Raw genomic sequence first — 18,096 nt, forward strand, 5'->3', positions numbered from 1 at the left:
GGAGGTCAAGTGGTCAATAAAGATTTAGCTCACATCCATCTCGCAGTGGGTCCAGTGAGTCCTTGAATCCATTCTGTAGTTATTTCTCTACCTCCAGAATGCATAACTGCGATAGACATACTCAGCAACTGAATCCCCACATTGCTTCCCTCACCTGCAGAGTGAAGGCTATTGTGTTAGGGATGGCCAAGTGCAAGCCACCACCTGCCTCTACACAGGAAACCAAAAGCAATACCACATTCCTGGAAGGATTGGAGAGATTGGTGCCACCATGTAAAGCTCTAAAAGTTGCAGAGGTGGCGATTCCCACATTTCCATTCAACTTGCCTATTTGGTGGGTGCGGAAGACGGATGGATCTTGGAGAATGGCAGTAAATTCTGATAAACTTAACCAGGTGGTGACTCTACCTGCAGTTGCCGTTGCAGATGTGGTTTCATTGCTTGAGCAAATTAGCGCATTCCCTTATGCCTGGTATGTGGAAAATTATCTGGCAATTTTTTTCTCAATGCCTACTTGAGCCATGTGATCCAACAGATTCAATGGTATTTGAAGAATCTTGGCAGATAGGGATGCTTTGACAGGCCTCTATGAGTGAGTTACAGTGAGAACCATTGGGATTTTGGAGCAAAGCTTTGCCATCCACTGTGGATAACTACTCTCCTTTTGATATTTGGCTTTTGGTTTGTTACTGGACCCTAGTAGAGACTTAGTGTTTCACCATGGGCCACCAATTTACCATGCCATCTGAGCTGCCCGTCATGAACTGGATGCCGTCTGACCACGCAAGCAAAAAGTTGCATCACACGACAGCACTCTATCATCAAATGGAAGTGGTATCATTGAGATCGGGTACAAGCAAGTACTGGAAACAAAAAAGTTACATAAGGAAGTGACCCGAATGTCCATGGTCCCTACTGCAGGTACAGTACATTTCTTCTCCCAGTGCACACCTACAGCCTCATAGGGAGTTTCCAACAATCAGCGGACTGAGGAAGAGAATGCTCAGGCCTGATTCACAAATGTTTCTGCACAACATGTCAGCACAACCTGAGAGTAGACCACTCCAACACTACAGTCCATTTCTGGGACACCCCTGAAGGACAATAGTGAAGGAAATCCTCCCAGTGAGCAAAACTCTGAGCAGTTGCACCTGCTTGCTCATTTTGGTTAGAAGGAGTAGCCAGACCTTCAACTGTATACTAAATCGTGGGCTGTGGCCCAGGGTTTGGTTGGATGGTAAGGGACTTAGAAGGAACATAATTGAAAAATTGGTGGCAAGAAGATCTGGGAAAGAGGTATATGGATAAGCCTCCCTGAATAGGCAAAAAAAAAAAAAAAAAGTAAGGATATTTGTGTTCCGCACGAACATTCACCAAAAGTGACCTCTGCAGAGGAGGATTTTATTAATCAAGTGGATAAGAAGGCCTATTCTGAACAAAGTAGCCATGCTGAATAGAAGTGAGACATGGACTCAGCAACACTGATTGCCACTCCCCATGGACAGCCTGGCTACAGCCACTGCTGAGTGCCTGATCTTCCAGAAGCAGAGACCAGCCCTGAGTCCCTGCTATGGCACCGTTCCCTGGGGTGACCAGCTGGCTGCCACACAGCGGGTTGATTACACTGGCCTACTTCCATTATGTAAGGGATAATTTTTTGCTCTTACTGGAATAGACAATCATTCTAGGTATGGATTTGCTGACACAATGCTTCTGCCAAGACTACCATCAGTGTACTTACGGAACTCTTTATTTAATGTCATGGTATTCTGCACAGCTTTGCTTCTGATCAAGGGACCTCGCAGCAAATAAAGTGCAGCAATGAGCCTAATCTCATGGTATTCATTCATCTTACCATATTTTGTAGCATCCTGTAGCAGATGGTTTGATAGAGCCATGGAGTGGCATTTGTGTATTTTTTTAAAGATTTTATTTATTTATTTTAGACAGAGGGGAAGGGAAGAGAAAGAGAGGGAGAGACACATCAGTGTGTGGTTGCTTCTTGCGTGCCCCCTACTAGGGACCTGCAACCCAAGCACATGCCCGGGAATCGAACCCATGATCCTGGTTTGCAGGCCAGTGCTCAACCCACTGAGCCACACCAGCCAGGGCAGCATTTATTTTTTATAAATGATCACTATATTATTTTTTAAAGATTTTATTTATTTATTTTTAGAGAGGGAGAGAAACATCAATGTATGGTTGCCTCTCACTCGCCCCTCACTGGGAACCTGGCCTGCAACCCAGGTATGTGCCCTGACTGGGAATCCAACCAGCGACCCTTTGGTTCACAGTCCAGCACTCAATCCACTGAGCCACACCAGCCAGGACCTGGAATGGTATTTTGAAGACACAGTTACAGCACCACCTAGGTGTCGATACCTTGTAGGTCTGAGGCAATGTTCTCCAGGGTGTGCTACATATTCTAAATCAGTACCCAACAAATGTATTATATTTTTTCTCCCATAATCAGGATTCACAGGGTCAGGTATCCAGGGGTGGAAATGGAAGTGGTACCATGATTACCCCATTATCTACCAGCAAAATTTTTTCTGTCTGTTGCCACAACCCAATGCTCTGTTGGTCTAGAGACCTTAGTTCTAAAGGGAGGAATGCTTCCACCAGGAGACACAATGATTCCATGGAACTGGTAGTGAATACTGCCATCCATCCCCTTCGGGTTCCTCACGCCTCTGAATCAACAGAAAAAGAAGAGCGTTGCTGTAGTGGTTATGGCGATTGGTCCTGATTCCCAAGAGGACTGGACTGCTGTGCACCAACGGAGATAAGAAAAGACATTTATGGAATACAGGAAATCCACCAGAGTGTCTCTTCAAACTGCCCTGAGCTGAGATGAAAACTGATGGAAAACTGTCACACAACCCAGTTCAGGCAGGACTGCTAATTGTCCAGTCCCTTTTTCTCAATGTATCCTGTTTTTCCTTTACATCCCTTTTTTTTCATATTCAAGAAAATAATCCCTACAAAACACTCATGAAGGCATTCTCTTATTTTTTCTGGAAGTGTTATTGTTTTAGAAGCATTTATATTTAGACTTGTGGTTCATGTCAAGTTCATTTTGTGTATCGTGTGGTGTGTTATGGGTCAAGATTTATTTTCTTCTCCACTCAGACAATCCCTATCCCCTTGAAGTGGGGCCTTTGTCATAAGCAGACGGTAGTGTACATGTAGAGCTATTTCTGGGTTCTCTTTTCTATGTTCTTGATTTTTTTTTCATTGGTAGCACTCTTCTGTAATTTGTATTTTATCATGGGTCTTGATATCTGATAGGGTGAGTTCTGCTTTTTTTTCCTTCTTCTTCATGTTTACTTTGGCTATGCTGGGTCTTCTGCATTTTCATATACATTTAAAATAAAACTGTTAATTACCATAAAAATGATAGAATCTTGATTAGTATTTTATTGACTCTGAGGTGGGGTATGTAGCAGAGCAGCAACAATTGATAGAAGCTACAGAAAGTGCCATGAAGAAGGAAGACCATCCCTACCAGATTTACGGCTCAAAACCACAGAGACCAGCTTCACCCAACACGGGGACTAACTTCACCTAACGGCGATCACTAACCTCATCACACGCTCATTGTGACACACTGGCATGCTGAGCCATACATCCCATGCCGCCTGGCAGGAAAGGAGAGCCTATGTAAGGCCACAGAATGGCTGCTGGGTCTCCCCTGAGAAATCTCCACCCCTCTCCTGAGAAGTCCTGAATATTTCCCCTCCTATTGAATACTCTATCCCCAATTAAATGAACCTCAATAAAGGAAGCAAATTTTGGTAAAGGGGGGCTGCTCTGTCTGTGGAACAGCCCACTGCCTGTCTCACTGCTTCACTAATAAGCTCACCCTCACTTTAAACTCTATGCTGGCTATTATTTGAATTCTTTCCCAAGCAAAGCCAAGAACTCACACCAGGTCGTGACCCTTGGGGTCCCTGGACCTGCAAAATGCCTATATCATATCTATAGCTCCAAATGGAGAGAATGGCATTTTTTTAAGTGAGATTTCCATCCTTGAGCATGATATATTCTTCTATTTATTTAAGTTTTTAATTTTATCAGTGATGTTTTATAGTTTTCAATATAGAGGATTTGCATAGCTCTCATTAGATTTGTCTCTAGATGTTCGATATTTTAGTGTTACTTTCGATTGCATTGCTTATTTCATCTCAGTTCTATTACAACTGTTTGTTGGCAGAAAATATAATTTTTTATATTCTCCCTGTATCCAGTAACCTTGTGAAATTCACTTATTGATAGTGATTATTTATAGATTCTCTTGGATTTTCTACATATGCAATCATGTCATGTGTGAATAATAATCTTTTTTTTCCATTCCAATTATTATAGTGTTTCTTTTTTTTTTCTTTCCCTTTGGCTCTAGCTAGTATCTTCAGTAAAATGTTGAGTAGAAAAGGAAAAACAATATTTGCCTTTTCTAACCTAACAGAAAAAATATTCACTATTTTACCATTAAGTGTGTTCCTAGGTGTTTGGTAGATTCCCTTCATCAAATTAAATATAATTCATTCTATTCTCAGTTTTCTGAAAGTTTTTATTGTGAAAAGGTGTTGAAACTTATTATTTTATGCTGCATCTGTTGAGATGATCATATGGGCTTTTAAAAATTCTATTATTAAACTGAATTACATTGACTAATTTTCAAATGTTAAACCAACATGGAAATTCTATGACAAACTCCACTGTTCAGGATTTATATACATATACACACACACATACTGTATAACATATATATATATACACACAGATATATATATATGCACACACAGACATATACACATACTTGCAGTCTTATTAGATCTTTTGAATCTATGATAGTAAGAGTTATTAGCCTGTAGCTTTTCTTTCGTGTATTTTCTTGTCAGATATTGGTATCAGCGTTATGCTACACTCATAAAATAAATTTAGCAGTGTTCACTATTTCTCTGGAAACAGTTCACTGTATTCTCTAGAAGACTTTATATAAGATTTATGTTGTTCCTTCCCTAGATGTTTGGAGGAGTTAATCTGTGAATCCATCTGTCTGGACCTGTTTTCTTTATTGAATAGTTTTTAACTACAAAATGAACTTGTTTAATGTATGTAAGATAATTTGGATTTGTTTTTCTGCTTCTACAAGTTTTATATTATATTTCTCAAAGAATGTATTTGTTTTGTCTAAATTGTCAAATTTATTGGCATAAAGGCATTTGCAATGTCCTTTTGTCATCTTTCTAATATCTGTAGAATGTGATATGATTCTAATTTGTCATTTTAAATTTTTTTTAAAATAAATGCTAATTTATTATTTTTGTCTTTTTGCCTTTATTAGTTTTACTGGATGTAAATTTTATTAATCTTTTCAAGTAAATATCTTTTGATTTTCATACATGTATGTGTGTACTCAATTTCAATAACATCTACCCTTATTATTTCTTTGGGTTTAATTTATTATTGTCATCTTATCTTTTTGATATACAGTTTAGATCATTGATTTACAACTTTCTTTCTTTTCTAGTATGTGCATTCAGAACTAAAAATTGCCCTCAAAACATTGATTTAGCTGCATTTTACAAGGACTTTTATTATCATCCTTCCAAAAACATCTTCAGATTTATACTGTGATTTCTTCTTTGACTTTTGGATTACTTAGACTTGTGTTCCTTAACTGAAAAACTTTTGGAGATATCCTAGTTATTAATTTATAGTTTAATTCCACTGTAGTCAGAGAACTGCTCTTGATTTTAGTCTTCAGAAACTAACTGAGAGTGCGAGGCTCCTTCGGTAAATAATCCATCGGTGCTTGAGAAGAATGTGTACAATGTAGCTGTTGAGTGTAGAAGTCTAAATATGTCAGCTAGTTCAAATTAGTTGATCATGTTGTTCCACTCTTCCATATCTTTATTATTTTTTCCTTACTTGTTTATAAGTTACGTTCAAATTTCCAGCAATGATTGTGCATTTGTCTATTTTTTAATTCTGTCCATTTTGAATTTATATTTTTTGAAAATGTGTTATTAAGTACATACAAATTTAGCATTCATCCATCTTACTACTAAATTATTCACTTTATTATTATTAAATATCCCTATGGATCAAAAATAATATTTACCTTAAAATTGACTTTGTCTGATTTAGTAGAGCTATAGCAGCCCTCTTCTTGTTAGTTTTTAGGTGGCATATATTTTCAAATTTTAATTTCTGCCTTTCTGTTTTCTTATATAATATGCATCTATAAATGGCATATAGTTGTGGATTTTTATCCAGTGTGACAATGTTTATCTATTAATTGGATTGTTTAGTCCATTTAAAATCAATGTAATTACTAATATATATTTGACAGCTTTAATTTATTTTTCTCTGTACCATCTGCTCATTATTATTACTTTCTTCTTTTATTTTAGATCAGATGTTTTAATTATTCCATTTTTCACTGAGTTACAGGTTGGCTGTTCCTCTCAGCACTTTGAAGATATTTCCGTTGTCTTCTGTCTTCCATTGTATCTCCTGGAAAGGCTGTCTTCAATTCTATTGTTTCTTCTTTTAAGATAATGGGTTTTTTTAATCTTTTAAATTTTTTATTTTTAAAAAAATATTTTATTTATTTATTTTTAGAGTGGGGAAGGGAGGGAGAAAGAGAGGGAAACATCAATGTGTGTTTGCCTCTCGTGCACTCCCCACCAAGGACCCAGCCCCCAACCCAGGCATGTGCGCTAGCCTGGTAACGAAACCAGTGACTCTTTGGTTCACAAGCCAGCACTCAGTCCACTGAGCCACACCGGCCAGAGCTAAGATTTTTCTTTCAATCTTTGGTTCTCAACCGGTTGGCTATGATATGCCTGGTGTGTTTCCCAGTGTCAATTTGCCAGCCACGCTGAAAGTAAACCTTCCAGCCCAGGGCAGCCTTCGTGACTAGAGCCCCAACCAACATCTTGGCTGCAACTCCCGGAGAGACCCTGAGCTCCAGCCACCCAGTTAAGCTGCTCCCACATTTCTGACCTACCTGGAAGCAAAGAATAGAATGGCGGTTACCAAGGACTGAGGGAAAGGGGAAATGGAGAGTCATTGTTCCATGGGTATAAAGTTTCGATTATTCAAGGTGGGATCTGCTGTACAGCATAGGGCCTATGCTGTACATCGCACGCTCAAAACTCATGTTAAGTGTTCTTACCACAAAAGCAAACACACAAAAAGGATGCAAGGAAACCTTTGGAGATGATAAATTCACAGGTGTATGTGTAAGTCCAAACTCATCAAATTGTATACATTAAATATGTGCAGTATCAATTATACCTCAACATGGTTGTTTCAAAAAACTGAGATAATATTTATATTTGCTTAAAGCCACTAAGTTTAGGAGTAACTCGTTATAACCAATAGATAAATAATACATATTCTCTGCACCTTTTTTAGTTTAACAATATATCCTAGAAATTATTCTCCACGATCTCATGAAGATCTCCTTCTTTCTTTTTATAGCTTACAGCACTACATTGTATATTCTACTGAACCCGTCTCTTATGAATGTGCAATTCCAACGTGTTGCTGTGGGAAATGCAGCTTCAGGGTAGATTCATAGGGTTGGGTTGCTGCCTCAGTATGTCATGTACTTGTATGTTGTTAGGTATTGCTAAATTTCACTTCATGAGGTAGCAACATCGTTACTCGCACTGGCAGTGTATGAGCACACCTATTTCCCCAGGGCCTCACCAAGTGTCTTAACAAGTTTTTTTGAACTTTGCCAGTCTGATAGAAGAGCAATGGTATCTCTGTGTAGTTTAATTTTCCTTTCTATAATTATGATAGAAATTGAGCATCTATTCAGTTTTGGTTTTGTTTTTTTATTAAACATTTTTTATTGCTTTTCAATTACAGTTGTCTGCATTTTCTCCCCACCCCTCCACCCCACCCCAGACAAACCCACCTCCCTCCCCCACCTCCACCCTCCCCCTTGGTTTCGTCCATGTGTCCTTTATAGTAGTTCCTGAAAGCCCCTCTCACCACTATCCTCTCCCCACTCCCCTCTGGTTATTGTTAGATTGTTCTTAACTTCAGTGTCTCTGGTTATATTTTGTTTGCTTTTTTTCTTTTGTTGATTGGGTTCCAGTAAAAGGTGAGATCATATGTCTATGGCCATACCACCCTGAATGTGCCCAATCTCGTCTGATCTATTCAGTTTTTAAAAAAACACTTATAACTTTTTGTGAACTTTTCATAGGTTTTAACCATTTATTTACTGACTATTTAATTGTTTTACTTTAATTCTTGAGAGTTCTTTGTATATTAAGTATATTAGCCTTCTATCTATCATATATATTGCAAATATTTCCTCCCAGTTTATCATTTTTCATTTTGACCTTGCTTATGAGCTTTTTATTTTACTTTTTGCCAGGCTATATATGGCCTTTCTGCCGTGTAAAACCTTTCCTACTTTTATGTAGTCAAATTTGCTAATTTTTTGTCAGTGGAAATTTATTAATTTTTTAATCGCATGTGGGTTTTGAGTGATAGTAAAAAAGCTTTCCATCCCCAAATTGCATAGGATTTTTTTAGTATTTTCCAAAATCACTTTTTAAATACATTTTATTGATTATGCTATTATAGTTGTCCCATTTCTCCCCCTTATTCCCCTCCACCCTGCAGCCCCCTCCCACCCACATTCCTCCCCCCACCCACTTAGTTCACATCCATGGGCTGTACATATAAGTTCTTTGGCTTCTCCATTTCCCATACTATTCTTAACCTCCCCCTGTCTATTTTGTACCTACCATTTATGCTTCTTATCCCCTGTACCTTTTCCCCATCCTACCCCCTTCCTCTCCCCGCTGATAACCCTCCATGTGATCTCCATTTCTGTGATTCTGTTCCTGTTCTAGTTGTTTGCTTAGTTTGTTTTTGTTTTTGTTTTTGTTTTTAGGTCCAGTTGTTGATAGTTGTGAGTTTGTTGTCATTTTACTGTTCATAGTTTTGATCTTCTTCTTTTTCTTAAGTAAGTCCCTTTAAGATTTCATACAATAAGGGCTTGGTGATGATGAACTCCTTTAACTTGCCCTTATCTGGGAAGCACTTTATCTGCCCTTCCATTCTAAATGATAACTTTGCTGGATAGAGTCATCTTGGATGTAGGTTCTTGCCTTTCATGACTTCAAATACTTTTTTCCATCCCTTTCTTGCCTGTAAGTCTTCTTTTGAGAAATCAGCTGATAGTCTTATGGGAAGTCCTTTGTAGGTAACTGTCTCCTTTTCTCTTGTTGCTTTTAACATTCTCCTACAAAAAACTGACCCAGAGCCAATGGCTGACACCAGGCTCTAAAAGGCCGTCCCCTTGCCTTAAGAGGGAGAACCTGTATGGTGATCTCCATGAATTAGGCCAACGCTAGAATTCACTGAGACAACATCTTTCCTCCCCTAGTCCTGTCTAGCTTTCCCTCACATGTATTTTCCTGAAGAACATTCCTACCATATTGCCTGCCTTAGGCTCTGCATATAGGGAATCTATTCTAAAACCTGTCGTCAGAAGACTCTAAGGATAAAATTCTGGAGTTGGGTCACTTGTCAGCTCACTGGCAACAAGATTTCATCATGATGCTAGGTATATAGAGTTAACAGTCAGTCCCCAGCATGTGCTAACAGTGCAATTGCTAGGAGATCACCTACATGGATCTCAACCTCGGGCAAGGTATGGGTTTGAGGAATATACTGGGTTGCAGAATATCTTATATTTGAGAGAGAGCTGTGGGATTGAGTGTCTGTTGCTGAATGCCACTGATGCTTTGAAGAGAGTAAAAAAAAAAAAAAAGATTGGAATAATCAATCACCAATTTAAAACAAAGTATGAGTTGAATGTCTCCTTGGCAGCTTTGAAGAGACCTCATTTCCTGTAGCAGAAGAGCAGGCCTGGGACTTAATTGCAAGAGTGCCAGACTATTGGAGAAGGCTGAAGTTCAGCTTGCTGAGCCTCCCTTGCCAAAGTTATGTCTCTGCTAGGGAAAGAGTGAGACTCTGTGATCTAGGATGGGAATACAGATACAAACATTGGAAGACCATGAAATTTCAGATCCCTCCGAAACCTCTGGTCCTGCAGAAATGGCCACTCTCCTTTTCCAAAAGGCAGAAGCTCTTCCTGGCTTGAAGAAAATGCAGCTGCCTCAAAAGAGGGATGTGACTTAACAAGAAATTCTTGACTTCCTCAGCAGCTGCCCCATTCTTCCCTTCTTATCACCAGGCAAATAATCCAAGTCAAACCTCAGTGTGACCTCACCGGGTATCAGTTGAGTCTGCCAAAAAGATAGGTTTTACCAAGGAGCTGCAGGGCCTGCTAACATGTACTGAGCAGGGACAGGGAGACTATGCCTGGGAGTGGACCCTGTGTGTGCTGAGTCAAAATAGAAAATTCTGTACAGAATTAATTAACATGGGGGCACTGTCCAATAACTTAGGATTTCACACACTCACACAGGCCCCAGAAGGTGATTTTAGTAGCTGCTGAATGAATGGTTCTTGAAAGCTGGAGAAAAGCGACAGTCCACACTAAATGAATTAGATGTGTCAGAACTCCCCCGCAGACTGTGGAAGAAGGACCAAAAGGCTTAGCAAAGTGTATATGCAGGAATGAATCCACCATCTAAAACCAGAAAACTCACCAGCTGACTGTGCTTTTTGATTAGGTTGGAGGACTCTCCTTTTGCCCAAGAGATGAAGGACGTGTTTGTGAAGAGGGGACAAGCAAGGGTGGAAAACTCAGCAGCGGCTGTCTTCTATAGGCTGGGGCTGGGGATCGAACATGCTGTGACAGATCTGAATGTCTACCAAAACCTTGATCTTTCTCCCCTTTCATATCTCCTCTTCAGTCTTCTCATTCTCAGTCACTCAAGTCAAAAACTTAGGAGGCATTCTCGATTCCTCTCTTGCCTTCAGCTCTCCCACCAAATCTTTCAGCAACCTGCCTGCTCTCCCTTAGGAACATACTGCATATGAGTCTTACCTCTCTCCATCTGCACCATGACTGCCCTAGTCCAAAACACCATCTTCTAAGCTTTGGGCAGCAAAAGTGGTCTTCCACTAGTCTCCCTGCTTCTTCTCTCACCCTCCTGCAACCCACTGTCCACCAGCCATCAGAGGGATCTTTGTAAAGCATAAATTAGATCAGGCCTTTCCCCCCCTAAAACTCTCCGATGACTTTCTATCACCCTAACGTAAAATCTGACTCCTTATTCTGGTGTACAAAGCCCTGGCTTATGGCTCCCACCTTACCTTCTGTCACTCTCTGCCACTCTGTCTCTGCACTGCTTTTTCTGTCCCTTAAACACACACTCACTCCTGCCGCAGGGTCTTTGCATTACCTGCACCCTGTACCTGCCATGCTCTTTTCTGCTGAACTTTACTAGGTTGGTTTCTTCTTATCACCGTGACTGGGCTTAAATGTTACTTTAGAGAGATCTTCCCTAACCACCAGTCTAAAGCCTCCAGCCAAGCTCGGTGTGGCTCAGTGACTTGGGCATGATGCCACAAAGCAAAAGATCACTGGTTCGATTCCTGGTTAGGACACATGCCTGGGTTGGGGACCAGGTTCCCAGTTAGGGGCGTGTGAGAGGCAACCCATCAATTTTTCTCTCACAAATCGACATTTCTCTCCTTCCCATTCTCCCTCCCTTCCCTTCTCTCTAAAAATAAATAAATAAAATCTTTAAAGCCTCTAACCAGTCACTCTTTCTGAATGATGCCCGTTACAATTTAATACTGATGGAATGATTGGTTGGCTGGCTCCCTACAAAATATAGGCCTTGGGAAAGCAGATTATCTGGTAGTTCCAGACCATTTCTCCCCCCTTAAACCTGTTCCTTTGAGACTTGTGCCTTTCAAACCACCTACCTCTCACTCTCTTTGTTGCTGGCATCTCCAGCCCTTGCAGGTTTTGGCAGCTGCCTCACAGTCTTCCTCTCCCACTGTGTTCTCAGTGATGACAGACCTACATGACCCATCCACCGCCCTGGCCTCTTAGTTCTGAGTCCCTCGCCTCCAGGAGACTCTCCTCTGACTCTGCCTGGCCCACCCACTCCCACAGCACACCATGGACCTGGTCATTGCTGGAATTTCTTCTTTCTTTAAATTATGAACACAAGCTCCTACTCTTCAAGCATAGTGCCTCAACACTAGCTCCCACAAAAAAAAATAATAATAATCAAAACTCCAAACCATTGGCCCCTTCACCTTATTTGTGTTTCTCAGTCTTGTTCTATTTTATTTATTTCTCAACCTTAGATTCCATGGTTTATTATAATTTTCTTATAATCTCTCTCAACTACCTTGTCCCTTGCCCACTCCCCCCATCATACTTTCCTAGAAAATCCACAGCTCTGAAGAAAACCACAATATAATATCACCAACTTCAAAGTGATGTACAAAACAGTCCTGGAACTCTTAGCATTTCTGTCATAATTATTCATGTTTTCCCACCCTCACCAAGACCCCTCTGACCCTCTGACCTTCCACCGGTTAACCTTGTCTCTCACATCATAACGAAACACAAGTCATCAAATGAGAACTCCCTTCTACTTCCATATCATCCTGGCATCTTCTTCATTCCTGCCCCAAAAGGTCAAATATCTCACCTTATCAATGGCCAGTTCATCCGTGTATGGGCTAGACCCCCTTTATTTCATCAAGGACCTTGTTACTTTCATGATTACTTCTCTCTCTCTAATCAGTCTCTTCCTCTATTGGTTCACTCTAGCAGCCTAAAAAGATACTTTAATATATCCCAACCTAAAAACAAATAGTGCCCAGACCTGGCCAAGTGGCTCAGTTGATTGAAGCATCATCCTGTACACCAAAAGTTCATGGGTTCAATCCCTGGTCAGGGTGCATACAGGAGGAAGCCAAGTGATGTCTCTGTTTCACATCTCTATCTCTATCTTTATCTCTCTCTCTCTCTCTCTCTCTCTCTCTCCCTGCCCCCTTCCTCTCTCTCTCAAATCAATAAACATACCCTCAGGTGACAATGAAAAAAAACAAATGAAGCCCATCCTTGTGGCACCCTGCCCTCCCTGGCTAGCACCCCATGCCTCCACTCTTCTCCCTTTGCTGCAAGGTGCATTAACCCTGCCTTTTATTTTCTGTACTCTGATGCTTTGCCATCTTTGGCCTTGCTGACCCTGGAGGTTCTGCCCTTCCCAGGGATAGCCAGTTTCTAGAGACAGTAGATAGCTTGCCCACGAGTGCACTTTTCAAATACAAACCAGCCAATCCAGAGTGCATAGCCCCAGCCGCCTTCTTCCCCAAGCTCTCACACACAGGGCCAGTATCTGCCTGTCCCCATCACCCCTGGGCCAGGCACCAGACAACTACAAGCAGCCCCTGTGCACTGGAGCGTGCTGAACTTACTCAAACCAGCCAATCCTTGGCCTGCTTACTCCGCCTCCCTCACCGGTTCCTGCCCATGACCTCCACAATAAGGACTCTCGCCTGCATTGCCCCCTCACCTTCTGCCTTCTGACCCACCCTGGTGCTTACAGAGTGTCCCCTCTGCTTGGGAAATGTAACACACAACCTTTTCAATGCCAATTGCCTGCTGGTCTGTTGACCTTACTACACCTCAAATTTTCAATTAATATTGTACGCTTCAACACTAGGCTTCTCAAGTGCTGTGAATATACACTGTCTCAGATTGCTCATTTCCCATGCCTCGACTTACTGCAGTCTGGCTTCTGCTCCCATCACTCTGCTGAAGCTACTCTTACCGAGGACACCAATGACCTTCAGATGAAATAATACCAAATAGAACAGGCACTCTTTCAGTGAGTCATTCATAAATCTCTCTGTAATGATAGACACTTGGGCTCCAACAGTGAAAAGGACAGACAGGGCCCAACCTTCAGTGAGTTTACACACAAGTGAAGCAGATACGCATGAGCAAGTGTGACAGTGTTAAAGGGCACTTAGTAGGAAACACACCTGCTACTTCAAACTGGCAATGAAAGCCCCAAACTGAAGACAAAGAGAAGCTAAGTGCCTGTCCTACTCAACACGGCCACGGTCCTCAAGAGGGCCAGTTACGTCCAGTACAACCCATCAAGAGGCTGCTGCACTGGCATTTAGCTGCACCCATCTTGCTTTGCAGCTGGTGAGGTGGAGGCCTGGGGAGGGGACAGAAAAGGGAGGGCTCAAGTCCAGAGCCCCTGCCTCACCCAGAGCTCCTGCAAGTGGCAAGCGGCTTGTTGCTCTCCTCCTATGTGGGCAGAAAGGGCATGCTTTCCCTCCAAGCCAAATGAAATAAGGGCACCAAAATAATCTGTCATAAAGGTTGGGGACACCAGTGAGATAATGTCATCTCTCTCCTTGGAATGGCCGCTGGGTGAGCTATAGGACCTCAGTGCTTAGCTGTGTGCTGCTAAGGAAGCTCCAGAGGAAGCTGGATCCATGCCACGCCCTCCGAGAGGGCAGAAACCGTCTACAGGGAGGGTACTGGGATGCACACACAGAAAACAGGTGAACGGACACCCTGCCACCCGAGGTTTCTGAAGGAGGGAAGGTAACAAGAGGAGCTCCCTCCCCAGGTGGTGGGGAGGGCCTCATGGGGCAGAGGGCATGGGGCTAGGAGAACAGAGCATTGTAAATGCAAATGGAGTGTAGACTGGGGCTGAGGAGCGAAGGGAAAGGAATCGCTTTTCCAGAGCAGAGCAATCTACAATCTGGGAACTCAGGGTCATGAGGAAAGGATCCTGCCCACCTCCATGACCAATGAACAAACTGAAGTATCCTGAAATCCTTCCTTAGCACCAGGTTTGTAGACAGAAGGGTATGTATGAGGTTTCTGACCATGGAGGAAAAGGGCTGATGGAAATAGGGGAGAGGGCCCAAAACGGGGAGGCTGGGACACCAAAGCAAACCTGGGCCACCTCACCGGTCTGCCTTCAGCTCATCCCTCCCCCAGGCTCCTGCCTGATCACAAAGAGCCCCTACTGCCCAGGACCAGCCTGGTTCCTCTCCCAAACTAAAACAAGGGGTCCTGACTCCTGAAACCCATAACCTCTTGAGGTTTATAAAGTCTATGAAGTTTGTCACACGGTCTCTCCTCCACCTTTCTTTGTCCTTTAATTTATTGAATTTTCAGTAAAAAAAGTATTGGCATTGCCCAGCAGGATTCCAAAGTCTCATTTCCCAGACTCAAGGGCCTCTGTGACCTGAAACACAAGCCTGGGGCTGGATCCTACCCATCTGAAAGGAAGCTGAAGGGGGGAAGGTCCTAGGTGAGGATTAAAAACTGAGGCCTCTTTTTATTTTCTGGTCGACTTCTTGCTGCCCTTAAGCCTTTGTGGAACAGTGAGGGGTGTGGGAGGAAGGCAAGGATGGAATGTGGCGTGGGGTACAGAGGTAAAGGGATGGGCTGAGGGGGGAGGGAGAGGGGAAAGGGAAGGGGAAAATTAGAAACATTGGCTCATTTTTGCGTTTTCACCTCCTCCCCATCCCCATTTCTAAAAAAGAGAGAATATACCAATCATTTTACTTCACCCATAAGGTTACTGTGAGCACCAAATGAAATACACACAAAAGAACTTTTTTTTAAGTATGGAGCCCTGGGCCAACATGAATTTAGGGCCAATTTTAAAAACAGGTTAAAGTCCCTTAAATAACATAATTTAACACAGAGCAGGGCCTCCTGACCCAAACTATTTATTTTTTTCTTACTATTTAATTTTTTTAAACTTAGGTTGGCAACAAAGCTGACAAAGCCGACAAACTGAGGCCTGTTCCATACTGTCCTGGCAAAGCCCCACTCACAGCAGGCTCAGGGGGCCCGGGACCATCCTGGCTCACAGCCCAGCACGGCAGCCTGTGCACAGTGGGTTGGGCGATGTTGGCCACACTCACGTGTGTAAACAGGAGACTATAAAATTTTCCATGTATCTGCTTTTAAAAATCGAGACCAGAGTATATAAGAAATATCAAAAAGCTTTTCATTGTGGCCTGCTAAGGAAAAGGGGAGGCAGAAGGAAGAGGTACAGGTGAGACTTGAGAGAGTTGAGGCAAAAGAAAGCTGTGGGGGCCCTACGAGGCCCTTCCTGTGGCTTTTAGGGAATTTTATGTGGAAACATTTTACACCAGGGCAGATGGTTTTAAATTTGTAAGTAGAGTTATTGTTGCTTTTGTTTAGCTGGTGGGTTCATTGATTTCCTCACTTGGAACTGTAGGTATTAAACAGGAATGTTATTTTGGTCTCTGCCTTCCACCTAAAGACCAAATAAAAATGAAAATAAGCAAAGTGGGAGTTGATAACCAGAGAGAATCATCAAGATAGAGCAGAAGAAAGAATGGATGTCAAGAAACAAGAAAGATGATGTGATCAGGGAAAGAAAGGATGTGATTTAGGCAGTTAAGTCCACTGAATCAACCCCGGAAATGACCGAGTGAGATGTGGATGCCTGCTGATCCCTTGGAGTGAAAGGAAAGCTGTAATTCAATCATGGAAGAGTCACCACACCGCTGACTCTCCAATGGGAAGTCTTGCCTCGGGCCAGCCTCTGTTACAGAGTCAGGGACTCACTTAGACAAAATGGAATCAAACCAAAAAAATGTCATCATCACGGAACCGGGGAGTCAGCATATCTCCTCCTGGTTCTGAAAGAGTTCAGGCATTGCAAAGAAATCTACAGTTCAAAAACCTTATGTGCATTAGACACGGAGATAGAAAACTCCTGTCCTCTGGGTGAGGCCCCCTGAGAACTGAGCTCTATTTTAAACTGCAGCGGACAGGCTCCTTCACCTTCAGGTGCCCCGACCCTGCTCTGGGAGTCCAGAAAGCACTTACTGCCATGTTAGTCTACGCAATTTTCTTATTGCGACGATTGTTCATTGTGTGTCTCCTTTTCACTGGACTATAAGCCCTAGAAGAACAAGGACCTTATCTATTTTGTTCACTGATGGGTCCCAAGTGAATGGAACAGTGGACGAACACATAATTTACCCTCACTGTGGTTTGCTTGATGAATGAAGAGTAGTTCCATAATAGCCAAGCCTTAACATCTTTCAGGATCATGCTGAGCCACAACTTTAAAATGGGTTGATTATGGAGACCTAAGCCAGAGGTGAGATTAGATAACATCAGGTATAAATAAAAATTAGAAATAAACTTTTTTTTAGCAAATGTTTATTTATATCAAAATACAAAACATTTCTGAAGCAGACTAATGTTACATGAGGAGCAATTAAATACTAAATTTCTTTTAATCAGCTTAACTTGCAACACTCCCAGGAATACCTTCAGGGGCTACACATCTTGTCATGTGGTGTGCCTTTTTTTTCTCTTTTCGTTTGTTTGCTTATGTATGTGTTTGCTTGTTTTATTTTTAACTCACTCTATGAACATGCACTGTTACTGGCAATGAGTTGGTTAGTAGCCGGCAAGCCTGAAAATACCAGCGAGTGGAGCCGGGCACGCAGCCTGAGCCATGGCAGGCTGCAGACTCATTCTCTCCCTAACTGAGGGTGAGGTGTCACTCAGCTTTTAACTGGCAAGAGACTAAGGCCAAAGGAGTCACTGTCCTTGGTAACCAGGGAAGGCATTATTGCTTAGGGCCACAGAGCAGGCGTGGCTCAGGGGCCATCTGCATTCCGGTCTTCTTTGTTGATCGGGAAGAAGGTGAGGACCACCAATCAGGAGCCCACCTGGTGGGGCAGCAGGTAGAGCAAGCCCAGACCCAGGAATGGGAAGTCAAGGGTCACTGTGGGAGGAAGCCCCTTTCCCAAGAAAGCCAGCAAGGTTTGAGGAGAAGGGTTCCTCCCTGTCTTGACAGCCTGCGATTTGGTGGATGGAGGAGGCTGCCTCTTGGACAGGCCCTTTATAAATGCTTAAGAGTTTGTAGACTGAGGACAAAGCACCTAGTGGAAAGTGTAGCTGTTTCCACACACTTCCCTTTCCTGACAGCGAGGACAGTGCAGGGGACAGGAAACACGGGGGTAAACACGCTCCCCTTTCATTACCATGACCGCCCCACACCCAGAGCCAACCTGGGTCTCCCTCTCGGGCCCCCAGTTAGTGCATTCACTTTGGCATTGTGTACCTGTCAGACACCCACACAC

The sequence above is a fragment of the Desmodus rotundus genome, chromosome 7, assembly GCF_022682495.2.
Source record: "Desmodus rotundus isolate HL8 chromosome 7, HLdesRot8A.1, whole genome shotgun sequence".
Taxonomy (NCBI): Eukaryota; Metazoa; Chordata; class Mammalia; order Chiroptera; family Phyllostomidae; genus Desmodus; species Desmodus rotundus.